The 16,205-nt window shown below is 31.5% G+C and overlaps 2 pseudogenes; one reads left to right on the top strand and one right to left on the bottom strand.

The window, feature by feature from the left end:
• Nucleotides 1-46: 46 nt before the first annotated feature.
• Nucleotides 47-4,036, bottom strand: LOC128160586 (uncharacterized; annotated as a pseudogene).
• A 5,179-nt stretch (nt 4,037-9,215) lies between these two features.
• The window catches only part of LOC128158178 (kinesin-like protein KIF28), a 31,731-nt pseudogene continuing 24,741 nt past the window's right edge, over nt 9,216-16,205 (top strand).

The raw sequence follows: 16,205 nt of genomic DNA, 5'->3' as shown, positions 1-16,205 counted from the left end.
TGGCAACTGTTGAGATGTCAGAACAATGTAACAAATGTAGAATACTTTAAATTAGTATAATGAAAAAATAATCCTGGAACTTTTTTCTCTTGTTGAAGAATTTTCTGGATTGTTAAACCAGGTTCTGGATCTTTGGAGGGTTGAGATGTTGCCGATAACTGTAGCTGCAAGTGGTGGTTCAAAACCCTTTGTTGATGAAAGGTTTCCAATGTTGAATTAAGCTTATCTTGTAGTTCATGCACTTGTGCTGCGCAGTCAGTAAACCTAGTGAATCTGCAAGAAAAAATCAATTGATTTAACCCCATTTGTGGTACACAAACTTTAAGAATTAAAAATTTAAATTTAATAATATTGTTTTGCTTGTACATGTATATGGTACATTACACATAAAAATACATATGCATCTCATTTTTTTCTTTTTGATTTCAGTCAAAAACATGTGGTCTACAGTTGAACAAAGGGATATTAATGTACTGTGGAAACACTATGCTTCCACTAGCATCAAAGGTAAAATTACCCCCATGGTACAACGATTTGCTGACACAGGAACTTATCATCCCCAGACCTCAGGAGTTAAAAAAAATCTACCAGGAACCAGTCCCAGAATCCTGAATGGTTTAAATATGGAGCAATTCGCATAACTGCATCTCAGAGGCACCGCATTGTCAAAAGAAAAGAAGCACCCAAATGAAGCACTGTTATATTCTTTGTTTCAGAGCAGCTCAAACTTCAAAACAGCAACAACTGAATATGGGTTGAGCAGTGAAAAGCAAACCAGAGAAATTTTTGCTAAAAAAAAGTCAGCAGTGAATTCACATTTTCATGATTGTAGTTTAGTTGTAAATAATGAATTTCATTTTTTTGCAGCTACTCCAGATGTGAAAATTTGTTAAAATAGTGAATGTGGATTACTTGAAATCAAGTGTCCATTCCTGGCTAGAGATATGTTGATTTCTGAAGCATGTGTTGAAATTAACAAGTTTATGCTAATAGAACAACATGGCAAAGTATTACTTGATAAAAGTCATGATTACTATATTCAGGTGCACGGTCAATTACTTGTTACTGGTGCACCCTGGTGTGACTTTGTAGTCTATACAACAAAAGATATGTTTATAGAGAGAATTTTACCATATATCCCATTAATGACCTGTATATTACTCAAGCTGTCTCTCTTTTACTTTTATGCAAAAGAAATAACATTAAATTACCTCCTTCAGTATTTGACACTTGTTGACATGCATTGGCGCTATCCATAATGCTGTCTGTGTTGGAGACACTTCTATCTTGATGTATAGATGTAGGTTCTTGATAGCTTGGCTTATATTCTCTATAAATTTACAGAAACACAAAAATTACACGTGGTAGAATGACAATTTGCCTACTTATTAAGGTCTTCCGTTTTCCAACGGAAGACCTTATTGTTTTCGTTCGGTTTCTTTTTCCCTATTATTATTATTTTTTTTCTTACAAAATTTGTGCAGGCGATTTCTCAAAAATGGCTCAGCCGATTTTCGTGAAACTTTCAGATCTAATAGATATTAATCCGAACTTAATATACATTTTTTTATTTTGATGACGTCATTTCCGTTCTTGAGAAAATGACGTTTTAACGATTTTCAGAGGGTCGGCTTGTCCAGGGATCTCCTCCTAAACGGTAAAAGATATTGAGTTCAAACTTTCAGGGATTGTAGACAAGAGATTGTAGATGTGCTATTTGGCGTTCATATTTGTCAAGCTCAAAAGGCGTATAAGCTCGCCTGGTCCCGAAAATTGAGACTAAAAAAACGTCGTAATTTTTAATGGTTTTCTTAGTTTGTCTCTTTTCTGAAAAATATTTTGTTAACACTTGTAATGTAAAAAAGATTTATATTTACAAGACCTTTCATTTGATATCAAGAAAAAGGGGCTGGCCCCTCAAATTAAGGGACCAAAGGGCTCTAAAGTCTTTCATCTGTAGCCCTTTACTGAGTGATATTTTGTGAACGGTTATAGAAGCAAATATGTTTATCTTACAGTTATGTATGCAATAAATGTAATGATTTTATCATGTATTACGTAACTAGGGGTTTTTAAGGGCCAAAAGTCCAGAATTTTGATCACCCATTTCTCAAAAAGGAAATATATTTTGAAATGCAGTATAGAAGTAAAGATGCTCAAAATGATGTACTTAATAATATGCAATTTTCAAAATTTCGTTAAATGGCCCCTATAAGGAGTTATGGGATCGGCCCCTAAAACGTTCTTTCCTATATATCTCAAGAACGGTAACAAATTTTTAAACACTTTTTGTACAAAATGTGTTAAGATTTAAATGACCTTTTATTTGATATCAAGAAAAAGGGGCTGGCCCCTCAAATTAGGGGACCAAAGGGCTCTTAAGTCTTTTATCTGTAGCCCTTTACTGAGGGATATTTTGTGAACAGTTTTAGAAGCAAATATGTTTATCTTACATTTATTTATCCAAGCAATGTAATGATTTTATCGCGTGTTACGTAATCAGGGGTTTTTAGGGGCCAAAAGTCCAGAATTTTGATCACCCATATCTCAGAAAGGAAAAATATTTTGAAATGCAGTATAGAAGTAAAGATAGTCAAAATGATGTACTAAATAATATGCAATTTTCAAAATTTCGTTAAATGGCCCCTGTAAGGAGTTATGGGATCGGCCCCTAAAATGTTCTTTCCTATATTTCTGAAGAACGGTAACAAATTTCTAAACACTTTTTGAACAAAATGTGTTGAGATTTAAATGACCTTTTATTTGATATCAAGAAAAAGGGGCTGGCCCCTCAAATTAAGGGACCAAAGGGCTCTAAAGTCTTTTATCTGTAGCCCTTTACTGAGGGATATTTTGTGAACGGTTATAGAAGCAAATATGTTTATCTTACAGTTATTTATCCAAGCAATGTAATGATTTAATCGGGTGTTACGTAATTAGGGGTTTATAGGGGCCAAAAGTCCAGAATTTTGATCACCCATATCTCAAAAAGGAAATATATTTTGAAATGCAGTATAGAAGTAAAGATAGTCAAAATGATGTACTAAATAATATGCAATTTTCAAAATTTCGTTAAAAGGCCCATATAAGGAGTTAAGGGATCGGCCCCTAAAACGTTCTTTCCTATATATCTCAAGAACGGTAACAAATCTCTTAACACTTGTTAAACAAAATGTGTTGAAATTTAAATGACCTTTTATTTGATATCAAGAAAAAGGGGCTGGCCCCTCAAATTAGGGGACCAAAGGGCTCTAAAGTCTTTCATCTGTTGCTCTTTACTGAGGGATATTTTGTGAAAGGCTATAGAAGCAAATATGTTTATCTTACAATTATGTATCCAAGCAATGTAATGTCATGTGTTATGTAATGAGGGGTTTTTAGGGGTCAAGAGTCCAAAATTATGACCACCTATATCTCAAAAAGAAAAAATATTTTGAAATGCAGTGTAGAAGAAAAGATGCTAAAAATGATGTACTTAACAACATGCAATCTTCAAAATTTGGTTCAGCGGCTCCAATAAGGAGATAAGGGACCGGCCCCTAAAACTTTTTCTTCTAAGATATCTCAAGAACAGTGACGAATTCTAAACACTTACACCTGTAACAAAATAGTATCTGGTCCCCTAGAATGTAGACCCTGTTTTTTTATTCTAAATCATGTTTAGCTGTTAAATAGCAAAATCAAGATAGAACAAATTCTAAAATCAGACGGAAGACCTCCTCGTTGCTCGCAACGAGATCGTGTCTAGTTACAATTATAATCTGTTTGAATTTGAATTTAAAAGCAAGTTACAAATATCTTTATGAATACTGTTAATATATTGTAGTAAACACTGAGTAATGAACATGTACTAAACATTAATACATCATTAATTAATAGTATAATAAATCTGAAAAAAGGGAAGATCACAAGTTTTAACCATTCAGCTTACAAAAAATACAGTAGTCTGTAATAATTTAAGATTTAGTTAGAGTTACATATATAAAATACCCTACACTTTATTCCTTGATTTCCAGTGAAGCATTGTTTTCTTCATGTGGGATCCATCAGCAGGTAAAGGGTCAGGAAAATCAGGAGTTGGACCATTTGGGTCAACAAAATGTTGCAAGACATGATCGACTTACAATGAAACAATAAAATATATATTTTATACTTTATAATACATTGAAATTTTAAGATGGAAAAGGATGAGAAAATCAAGCTCGTCCATGCCTACTTTTGCATGTTTCAACTGCTATAACCAAATATCAGATAATTTTATTTTTGTTTACACTGTATGGGCCCTTGTATTGTATAGAATATATACTGACTCGGTTTAAAACTTCATTTATTCATTCTAACAATTTAAGGGAATGTAAAAAATGTTTTGTACTGTTCATCAATTTAATAAAACAATATATATAGCAGGTAGAAAAGGTTGCTTGAAAGAGAAAAATGACATATACATGTACGTGCTTTGTTTACATGACAAAAGTGTGTGTTTTTGCCATAGGATTTTCAATTATTCAATTCAAAACCACTGATCTTAGAACACACAAAGGTGTGGCGATTGATTTTTGACTGATTGAACTGTCAATGCGGTCGTCCACACGATTTTACCCAACGTAAACATTTAGCCCCATTTGTGGTTGGTTTGGGAAATGGAATGAATCTAACGTTTTGTACTCTCTCTGGGTACCTGGTGTCACTGTTGCATGTTCCCCAAGAACAAGTTTCAACCATCAAGAAATCACAAATATATAATACAGCACACAACAGTGTTTATTTGTTTCACATTCCGGTGCATTACCGTGATTTACAGAAGCTGAGTTTGTCGGAGGTAATGGCTGACAAAGTTTCCGTGATTCTGATTGGCTGTGAGAAGATAGCAACCGCGTCACTAGTGACGACGTGGAAGAGTGAATAGTTGATGTTTTTATTTCAGTACACTTTTCTTGAAACAATCTAACCCAATGATTAATCATATTCATTTTGGTAGATGAGTTGTTGAAGTGAAAATTCTAGTTTTAGACACAAAATGAATGTGTTAATCGTTAGGAACTGTTTTTTTAAAAAATCGTTAGGATCTGTTTCCTTAAAAAGATAGACAAATCAGTTTAAAAAAAATCACTGGTATATTGCATCTATGTAAACAAAAACAGGACACGAGCCTTGTTTACATGACAAGAATTACAAGCCCTGTAACTTGCTTAAAACTGAAAGACTGACACCCAAATTTCATTTGATCATTAGAAATGTATTCCTTAAGCATTGTAAATAATGAAAATAGAAAAATAAAATTTGATCAAAATCGTGGCCATGCCCCTTTAAATAACGAAGAAATAACATAACCCGCTTAGGCGCGTTATGTATCTATTTTGCAATGCTAGCTACCTGCATACTCGCCTGGAGTACCAACTGACTCTTTGTCTTTGTCTTAATTAAACAGCATTTGGAAATAAAAATACAACATATAGTCATCAACAAAGTAAATGTAACTTCACACAAAACTAAGAAGTGTACGCAGTTTAGGCTTTTTCAATTCAGAATTGAAAAAAATGATACTAAGTGCATATATAGTGCATGTATAAATAAAATAAGTCCATATGCGCTAGCTCGTACATGTACACATTTACGGAGATATTATGAAACAATTATCACCGTACTGATTTATCACAATGCATTACATGCAACCCAAAATTTCTGAATGAACTACATTTACGGTTTCAATCAAGGACACTACCTGTTTTTTGACACAGGGTTAATTAGTACTATAACTTTTAATGAGCAATTTCATAAAGTTTAAATTGTTTTGATAATTCTGATAACAAAAAAGTGACCATGAGGTGAAAAAAGAAGAATAATGAAAACATAAAGAAAACAAGAGGTCTTTAACCTGGAAGGTGGAAAGACCTAATAAAAGCATAAAATAAAGGTCAAGTGTTATTGGCTGGCAGCCAGAGTAGAAAAAAAAATGGTTTTATCGGTCTTTACCAAGGACGGCTGTATTGGAAATCATGGCCGACAATATTAAGGTAGCTGTCCGAATCCGATCTTTAATATCCTTTTTTGTGCAATACTGATGGGTAGAAAAAAATCCGGAATACTATTTACTGCTTCGTACATTTAGGGTAAGCTATTTGTTATTATAATAGGATACCACGATTTATTACTGAGTCTTTAGTATGAAAAAATGTCCTTAGATACAAAACATTAATAGAAAGTTGAAATACATGTAGAAAGAATAGACAGTGAAACGAAATTGCAAACTACGTTTATAACAATAATAATAAAATGTGTTGTGTATAAACATCATTGACAATTTGAAAACTTTAAAAATATTAAACGATATACTAGTTAAAAATACAAAAGGCATTACATAATAATAAAAAACAACATTACCACTCAGACACAGGTGTTTTTTTTGCTTTTCTTTTTAACTTGTAACACTAACAAATTTCATTAGATACTTAACAGGAACTATTTATCATTAATAATCATAGAAAAGTTTTCAGACTGAGCCTTGACTTTTTTTTTATCAATAGTTATTACACTTTCAAATCGATATTTTTGTCATTATCTAAACCAGGTGCTATAATGACTTTATTCAACTCTAATACATGTATATAAAACGTCTTAAAAATTGTAAACAATATTTGTCGACAAATGGCTCTATTTTTATCAAGTTAAATCGACATTTCAAAGGTTCAAGGTCAATTCGTAGATATAATAATACGAGCACTATCAGGTTTGCAATTTGATATTTATTCAATGAAATAAAAAAAATGTAAATTGAAATTTGTTTTGTAGGCTTTCGTAATTTTTAGTGAAATTCACGCTTTAGATTCTTTTTACGTTTTAAAATCTACAAATCTTTTAATTCATTAACAGAGAAAAAATACGAGTATAATAAACTGAATTTTTATCATTTTCCTTGTGTATAAATTGAAAGTAACAAAAAAAATGTTTTCTCATAATTGACCGTCTTAGTTTTAAGAAGTGTTTTAAGAATAAAATTGATTATTTCTCTACAAACATTTAACTCACCTGCCTGTTTTATTTGAAATGTTATCGTCAATTTGATCTTTGACAATTGAAATCCAAAAAAACAGACAAGATAGTGTTAAAGATCGAAGAGCCAAATTCAATTCGTATCTTGGACGACAAGAAATCTTCTATTAAGAGATTCGATCACGTTTTCTGGTCCTGTGATGGATATAAGAAGAGAGAGGATGGCTATCTTGAGCCCGATGGACCACAAAGTAATTATGCTGATCAGGTAAATTTTAAGAACATGGAATTAAATAACTTTTGTACATTGGTTTTTATTAATACTTGTTAAATAACACATTTCGTGGAGTTAATTGTTAAATTGATACACGAATTAAAATATTCATCGAAGTGCAACTTTAATAACACTTTGTTTTGATTGGATTGATGTGGTCAAATAAACGTATATTCTTGAATCATCCACAAAAAATGATTCCCACGGGTTTTGATGGAACAACCGTTTAAATTAATTGTTTTTATACTTTTGTTATATTAATAGCTAATTAGAAAACGGCTCAGTTTAAAATGCTTAAGGGCCGAACAATGTAAAAACGCCCACTTTTTTCATGTATAATCTTCAAAATGATGCCGCCTGTTAATCAGGTTTTGAAAGAACACTACCAAGTTTGATTGACGTGATCGTCGCTGTGTGACCTGGCCAGGTCCGTAGAATTCTGTTTTTTTAGAAATTAACAACATGATCTCTATTATCTTCCGTCACGTATTTAAAGATGGAAATAAAAATGACATTTTTAACATTATTTAATAACTGATTGTGAAGATTAATTATTTAGTAATTGAAATTACATATTTATATTTAATTTAAATTTTCGTAACCTTTAATAAATTCCAAAAAGATGAACAGCTCAAAAACATATTAAACTTTTCTCTTTCAAACAACTTAAAAGATATTGAAGCTTTATTTACTAGTTCATGAATTACAGGTGATTCGAAGTGCACGAGTTCAGAAACGAACTCCGTCGCCATCGTATCATAAATGTAGCTGCCTTTACATTCCACATTATTACTGATCCCATGATTTTCTTATACAATCATTCGATAAATCATCTACATTAAACAATATCAAGCGATAAACGAAATTTACTGAGCTACATTTTTAAAGCAGAACTAAGAATTGCAGTAAATGAAGGTGGCGATATTGCAGAAAAAACACATAACCAGCGTTACCTAGAAACTAATATAACTAACTCGCATGTTGACATGAATAAGTCGCCTGTTAATATAACTGACTTACATGTTCATATCAGTAAGTTGCATGTTGTCATAGATATGTTGAATTTTGCATCTACATTTATAATGTCAAATACGGGCTTAAATAAGTGATTGTACCCATATACAAATCAGGTTCTTTTTAAAGATGTTGACATAATTTTTTGCATGCTGACATAATTTATTTTGCATGTAGGGGGGCAGAAATATGTCTCCAAATTAATCATTTATATTCAACGCAAATATACCTAAGTGTTTTCATTTTTAAAAAAATAATTCTAATTAGACAATTATTAGACAGTTATCAACAATGGCTCGACAATGCTACCTTTTGCAGTTCTCTACTGCATTTTTTAATTTGTGCTTTAAAAACCCGTGTTTAGAGAACATTCGAACGACACATACTTCGTAAAAGAACAGACCAACTGTTAGATTGAATTCCTTTTCGTATAAAATCGATTCAAGACATTTACAACGACGAGATTTTCCAACTAAGATCAATTATAACGAATTAATCATTTCCTGTGTATTAATTTGATTCTTGTGTATAGAGATAACTGCAGTGTGCACGATTGCCGGTAGACAGCAAGCCCCAGAGGCTTTCACACCTCAAAATGTTGAGCCATGCCCTCACCTGAAATTTACCAACCAGTAAAAATGTTTGGCCTTTAAAAGAACATTGTTCACCACTTGACTAATTAGAGTTATTTCATCAAAGCATCAAAACAGTGTAACGTTCGAAATTAGACATAAACTTGCTCGTTTTTGAAAATACTGATATTGTTGATTTTACGAATGTTTTCCAAGCATTGTGCTTAAAATCATAGAGCAAATTGTTCTTTTAGAAACGTATTTTCGAGGAAATTGGAAAGGAATTGTTGGATCATTTATTCAAGGGCTTTAACTGTACGTTATTTGCATATGGACAGACAGCAAGTGGCAAGTCGTACACAATGATGCAGCGAGGAGCAAATGAAGGTTTTGTTATATTCAATAACATTTTATTACTTTAAAACTGAAGAGAAAATAAGCAATTAGAAAACAAGAAAAAAATTCATTTTTTCTATTTTGATAGCACCAGAAATATTGTCTAGAGAATGTCAGTAAATTGCATATGAAGAGTATTCAATGGCCGTTTGTCTAAAAAAGTGTATAAATTGTTAGTAAAAAACAATGAATACCCTCGGTCAGTAAATTGCAGATGAAAGTAGTTCAATGACCGTTTGTCCAAACAAGGATATTAATTGTTAGTAGATAACAATTATTACCCTTGTTTGGACAAACGGTCATTGAACATGGTGAAGTAATCTGCATATGCTATTTACAAAGATCTGTTAGTTAAAAAATAAAACAACAAAGGACTATGTGCGGTTTTGTCAAATGTCTGCCCCCAAATTTAACAAATTTTTAAATAGTATCGTATAAAAATGAAATCTTCAGAAATCATTGTACAGTGGACGCTTATCAATTTAATCTTGATTTTAGTCGTCATATCGCATTAGCTGTTAATCTATGACGTCATCCAAATGACCTAATTCTCGCAAATGTGCAAACAAATGAAAATATTCTCATTTTTGCTTCATATATTGCATTCGGAAATATAGAGCGCAGGTGTGCTCAAGTTTTTTGACTTGTCAAAAGTAAATTTGGTTATAAATGTTTTAAATCAAGATGAAGGAAAATAAAATATCACACTTTTCTTCCTTTTTTGCTATTATAGAAATAGTATCCTGACAATATTGTTGGTGGAATATTGGCGTAAGAAAATAGCACATGTTTTTGTAATTTAGAATTGCTATAGATTCATGAGATTATTTAGCATTTTAAAAAAAAATAACATTAATGTAGGATTTTTTCAACGAATGTAAACTACATGTAATTATAAACTATTTGGGTTTTAAATTTATGTTTTTAAAATATGTTTCGTCAATCAAATTGCATTTTTATTAGCTCTTTTTTAAATGCTCATTTTATAAATAGATTTGTTCGGGAAAAAAATCACCAAAATCGGATTTTCTCTCTTTATAAATGGTCAATATATTAGCTGTTCTGTCAATTAATATATTTTTATAAGGTCTTCATAATATATAAAAATAAAAAAATATCTTTATATTGTAAACATAATAAAAAATCCAAATATTCTTAAAATGTTAAGAAAATTAGAAGAAATGCAAGCTAAGAAATATCAATGTTATTTAAATATTTATTCAAATTTAGTTGTATTAGCTTGTAGACATTTTGATATTCTATCATTTTATTGAAGAATATAAACTTTTTATCCTTAAGAGATTTCTACATTATTGTAGATAACTACATTTATTGTTATCATCTTTTAAATTGAGGAAAAAGATAGTGATCTTGACCTGCAGGCATGTTCACGAAGCTATCTTAGGACTATGGTATGTCCTAAGTACATCTTAGGATACGTCTTAGTCTTAAGCCTGTTTCTCGAAGCTCTCCTAAATTTAGGAACCGCCATAACTTTGTCCTAACTTTAAGACATCACCTACCTTGTCCTAAGACCATCCTTAAGCTATAAAATCACGTTTTTAGGTATATGGGGATGTTGTGAAGCCTTTTCTAAGACCGGTAGAATAAGGCAATATTTTCCACAGTTCCAGCATTTTCGACAAACACCAAATTCCTAATCCGGGAGGCGGGGGGGGCATAGTCAATTATTCTATCATGTATGTTCATTTTAACAAAATGATGTGGAGGGGGGCCCCGAACTTTCACCACTTCCCCGTTCTAAATGCCTGCCTTGGAGCTGACAAATAAAGATTTTCTTTTGCAAATACTATCTCTGTTTGACGAATGAAAGTAATTCACTTATTTTTTTTTTATCTACATTGTACACTAAATGAGTTACATGCATTGTTTTGATTATAATAATTTTGGATAACAATTATTTAAATGTCCTTTGCTATAAAAAGTAAATTTACTTCGGGTTACATATACCATGCATGATCATTCCTAATTTTTATCACGTTAGTCTGAAAAATATAATCTTTAAAACATTTGTAATGTTGAATGAACTGTATTTATATATTTTCGAAATATATTACAACTTATTTCTTATTTAACATGTTCGTGTATTCAATATATTGCAGATTAAAGGGAAATTGTTTGTGTTTGTATGAGTACATGTGTTTCCTCATGTAACGTTTCAAATTCTATGAACATCGTGTGTTTATGTATTACATATACTTGAATGACAAGATTCTCTAATGTTAATTATGAAATGACAATACAGACGTCTTGTTTACATAAATATCTACTTGTAAGCGAATTATTTCCTGATAAATATATTTTTTTAAAGAACAGTTATTTGAATTTTTTGGGGCTTGTAATATTTTTAGTTTGTTTTTCTTTAAATGACCCCCATTTAAAGAAAAACAAACTAAATTGTTATTGGTAACTGATATATATTTAGGTAAATGTAAAATTATTAAAATGCATACATTAAAATTACTGGTTTTAGGCCTTTTGTGTTAACTACCGAGACTTACAATTTTCTCCGGCAAAATGTTTAATGATTCATCCCTACACAAGTCTCTCAAATTCGATCTGAATGAATAATTGTGAAAAATAAGAATGGTTGTAGAAGGTTAGAATATCCTAACTTAAGATGTTCCTAAGTAACCGTCGAGCTACATCTTAAGACGTGTCCTAAGTTGATCTTAGGATGTTCCTAACTTTTTTCCTAAGTCATATCTTAGGAACACACTTAGGTCATATCTTAGGAAAGTTTCGTGAACATGCCTGCTGACCTTTATGCGAAAACAAAATGGTCAAATTTGATTAAACTGGTAGAATCATTTGATTATATGATCTGTTTGGCTGTGTGAAAGTTTCATAATTTTCTTAATTTAAGATGTATATTTGATAAGGAGAAGGCTCATTCTTTAAAACACACAATATATGTATTACCGTCATCTTGGATTTACAACTACAAGCTAAACAACAATTTCATTTTGCCTCTGAGACTCTAGCTATGAGAATTGCAGAAGTTGAATGAAGGCCGTTTGTACCGGATGATGTTAGATCTTGTATAGCGTATTATAGGAAAGCGGTTTGACTAATTTTAATCATATTGGTCCTACCAGTCACGTCGGACAAATCTTGATACTAGAGTTCGAACATCATTAAAACCCCTCAACCTAAGTCAAACTGTATACTGTTAATAGTAAGTACACACAAAATAATGGTCAGGTCAACCTCCGAACCATTCCATAGACTAAATATTTCACATATTATTTGGGTTTAGCTTTCAACGTTGCAGAGAAATATTTTCCTTATAAAATATTTTCTTTAGAAACTTAAATTTGTTTAGACAAAACTTAAAGACTTTGAAATCAAAATTACAGGATTACTTCCAAGAATGACAGAAGAGATTTTTCGAACAGTTAACAGCAATAACGACCCAAATCTTGAATACCAGGTAAAATTGTGCCATTTTAACAATGTAAATTACGTTGTAAATTTGGACACCGATAATCGTGAAATCTTTCTATTCTTCTCTGTCTTTTATTGGGGACTTTATTCATCTTTGTAAAGATTGCCGAGGCTTTATTATTAAATACAAATTACATGTCTTAGTACTTACTGATAGCGTATTTAAACAATATTAAAACAATACGGAGAAAGAGAGATAGAAAGACAAAGAGAACGAGTTCATATTGAATTATAATCTTAACTCGGGAGTTTTATTTTGTTGTCGCTAAAATTCTGTATTATTTTCACTCTAGACACAAAAATAAATTATTGTTAAAATGGACATATCTGATTGTATATATAGATATAAATGACAGGTATCGTTCAGCATGATGGAGATATACAATGAAGATGTGTTTGATTTATTTGAGGAGCTCGAAAAGAATAAACAAAGAACAAAACTTAAAATAGCTGAAAACAAAGGTATGCGATCTTTTGAAATTAAACAAAAGGAAACATTTTTATAGACACTTAAAACTTTGCCCAACACAAATTTTAATTCCAATCGAAAAGTTAAGCGTGATTCATTATTATTTTGTTTATACAGCAATCAATCTTCGTTCCCTTTCTGTGTCTAACCAAGAGGAGGTTGCCAGTTTTTTTGGAAAAAGGCTACAGAAACAGAAGCATTGCGGCAACAAAAATGAACGCACATAGTAGCAGAGCCCATACAATAGTCACCATTTACGTGAAGCAAATACAATCGAATGCAAAAGCAACGTTGTCATCTCAGATAAGTATTGTGGACTTAGCTGGAAGGTACATATTTTTTCTAACATATGCGTTTTGCAGACAAAAACACTTTAACGATTACTGATATACAACCAAACAGTAAGGAGACTGTACTTCATTCTGCTTTATTATTTATTTTTATACATGTAGCTATTGTTAATACAACTTTTTAACCTGATAATTAAATAGCAAACTTTGATAACATTGCTCTTTTGATTTGTTGTCTTTAGGCATTTTCAGATATCATTTCATTTATTCTAGTGAAAGAGTGGGTAAATCTAAAGCTACAGGAAAGCGACTGAAAGAGGGAGCAAAGATAAACACATCTCTATTGCATCTAGGGAATGTTATCAGAAGTAAGCGTTATCTTTTTCTTAATGATTTCAAGTTATTTTAAATCAATCAACAATACGAATACAATAATTCGTCTTTTTAGGAAATGCTTTAGAGTAAAATATCAAGATCCTTTATAAAATTATCAATATAATTGTAGGACCAATGACCTTAAAAACTTTAAAGCTTATCATTCATACGAGCCTGTGTTGATATTTACATTCCATGTTCAGTGGGTTTTCATCGAAGAAATTTATATCATTGATGTTCAATTGTGCCTCATCCAAGCATATCTTTAGGGTAGTCAAGGATGAAATACTTTCTTTATAATACGCCTTCGGCTCAAGAGGGTACCATATAACATCGCTTTTCCGAGTTCAGCGGAGTATTCCATTCAAAATCAAATCTCAATTTAAAGATTTTAACAATGTAGTTATAACGTGGCATTTTTTCAACTGTCAATGACATAAGAAGCGAAATCTTTTATTGACCGGCAACTCCTTGTGGCTGAACTGAATGAAATTTGATGATTACACTCTTTAACCATCGAGCTATAATGCATGTTGTCACTTAGTTATGTTCTATATGACCCAATAGATCAACATTTGCCGGTATATTCCAATAAATGTTCATAAACAAAAACTCCTTCTTCTTTAGTTTTAAAAAAAATAGAGTAAGTTTTGTATTAAAATTTGATTATTGATCCAATCTACCCGAAATGGAAACAAATTTTGCTTACGCATAGCTTTATTTAAATCATCTACAGAATAAAAACATTTTTGCTTCACTAAATGCGCTAGATATTAAAAGACATTTACTTCAATCAAATTGTTTGAATTCCGTTCAAAGCACCAAGGAATCTATTTTTCCAACAACACTGGTGTTATTAAATGGTGGAGTAATAGTAATTAAACAGTTCTGTGATGTCCTTTCATTGTTAAAGCAGTTTATAATTTTACCTGTGAAAGTCCGATATTAGTGAACTTTTTAATATCCGACCGTTACCAGTGGTTACAATCGGATATCCATAAAAAATCGGACTGTCTCGGGTAAATCAACAGTGAAGTTCAATGACAGTGTTTTAAGTACGATATATATTCCAAAAACACTTCTGTATGACAAAATTCAGTTGTCGGCCCTAACGGGCCTCAAAACTCTCAGATTTTTTTTTATGCAGAACTGTTTTCGGCATATATCATTTAATGAGTTGATAAGATGAAATTCATTTTTTTCAAATTGCTTGATTTTTGAGATGTTCCCTAATACGATGCAGGCAATCATCAACAATTTTTTGTCAATAGATTGTTCTATCCTGTGTGTTGCATGACCGTCGTTGATAACCTGGCTCAACTTTGTGTTTTCCAAATAGTCCAGTAAAAATAGCTTCTCGACGTTATCGGACAATATTTTTTTTAGAACTCGTCCAATAAATCTAAAAAGAGGAATATATATGAACAAAAATCAAACCAAAATAACGTAAAAGCATCATTTCTACCACTTTCAGATCAGAAGTCTAAGGAAAGAATGTGTCTTATTGTGTACGACAGTTGTTTGATATGTTATGTGTATTGTACGATATCTAAAAAGCATTTGAGTTAAATGGTGAAATGAACATTACTTCTCTTTAAAGTATTCATTGTGGTTTGAAATACATAACTTCAATAACTGAATCCATATCTTAATATGGAGAGTAGGATAGGTGTGGCAAGATGGTAACCTTCTTCGACTTAAAAAAATGCTTTATAAGCTCAGATATGTCATTAAACATTGTCGTAAAGTAGACAAACATGCTTAATTCCTGACACAGGGTGCCATTTTTGGTATTATTTCGTAAGCTTTTTAAGTATAGCATCACAAAAATACAGACCTGTAACGCTTTTGCCTTAACCATCACATAAGAAAGAAAATACAATAAAGAACTTTCTTATTTTTTATGATTCTTCTGGCAACTACAGGCTTTAGGTGTTTAGTTAGCCATTTTGTTCTTACTGGTTGAAATATGGAACCCATGTTCCGTCACCAGTAACAATATTAGCAAAATACCTTTGGTTGAACTTGGGAACTGCTTAGCGTTTTATTCTCGTTCCCGTTTTCGATAATCTGTCAATATATGTATCCATTTGGCGTTCTTTCAAAATACGCTTTAAATTGAAATGCACTCGCAAAAGCAAGATGTTAACAGCTATTAGAGTATTGAAAATCGTGTATCTACCATCATGTTCAAATATTTTCCTAACTTTTGAGACATTCAGCTTACCTTTTTCAGACTGAATGTCCTATTTAGCTGCATCTTTGACGGATATTTGCCTGTCAAAACTTTTTCTGCAACTTAGAAATGTCTTAATATAAACTAGTACCATATCTGAATTCATAAAATCTCTCCTAAC

This window comes from Crassostrea angulata, chromosome 8 (genome assembly GCF_025612915.1).
Source record: "Crassostrea angulata isolate pt1a10 chromosome 8, ASM2561291v2, whole genome shotgun sequence".
Taxonomy (NCBI): Eukaryota; Metazoa; Mollusca; class Bivalvia; order Ostreida; family Ostreidae; genus Magallana; species Magallana angulata.
This window is presented reverse-complemented; position numbering and strand designations above follow the sequence as displayed.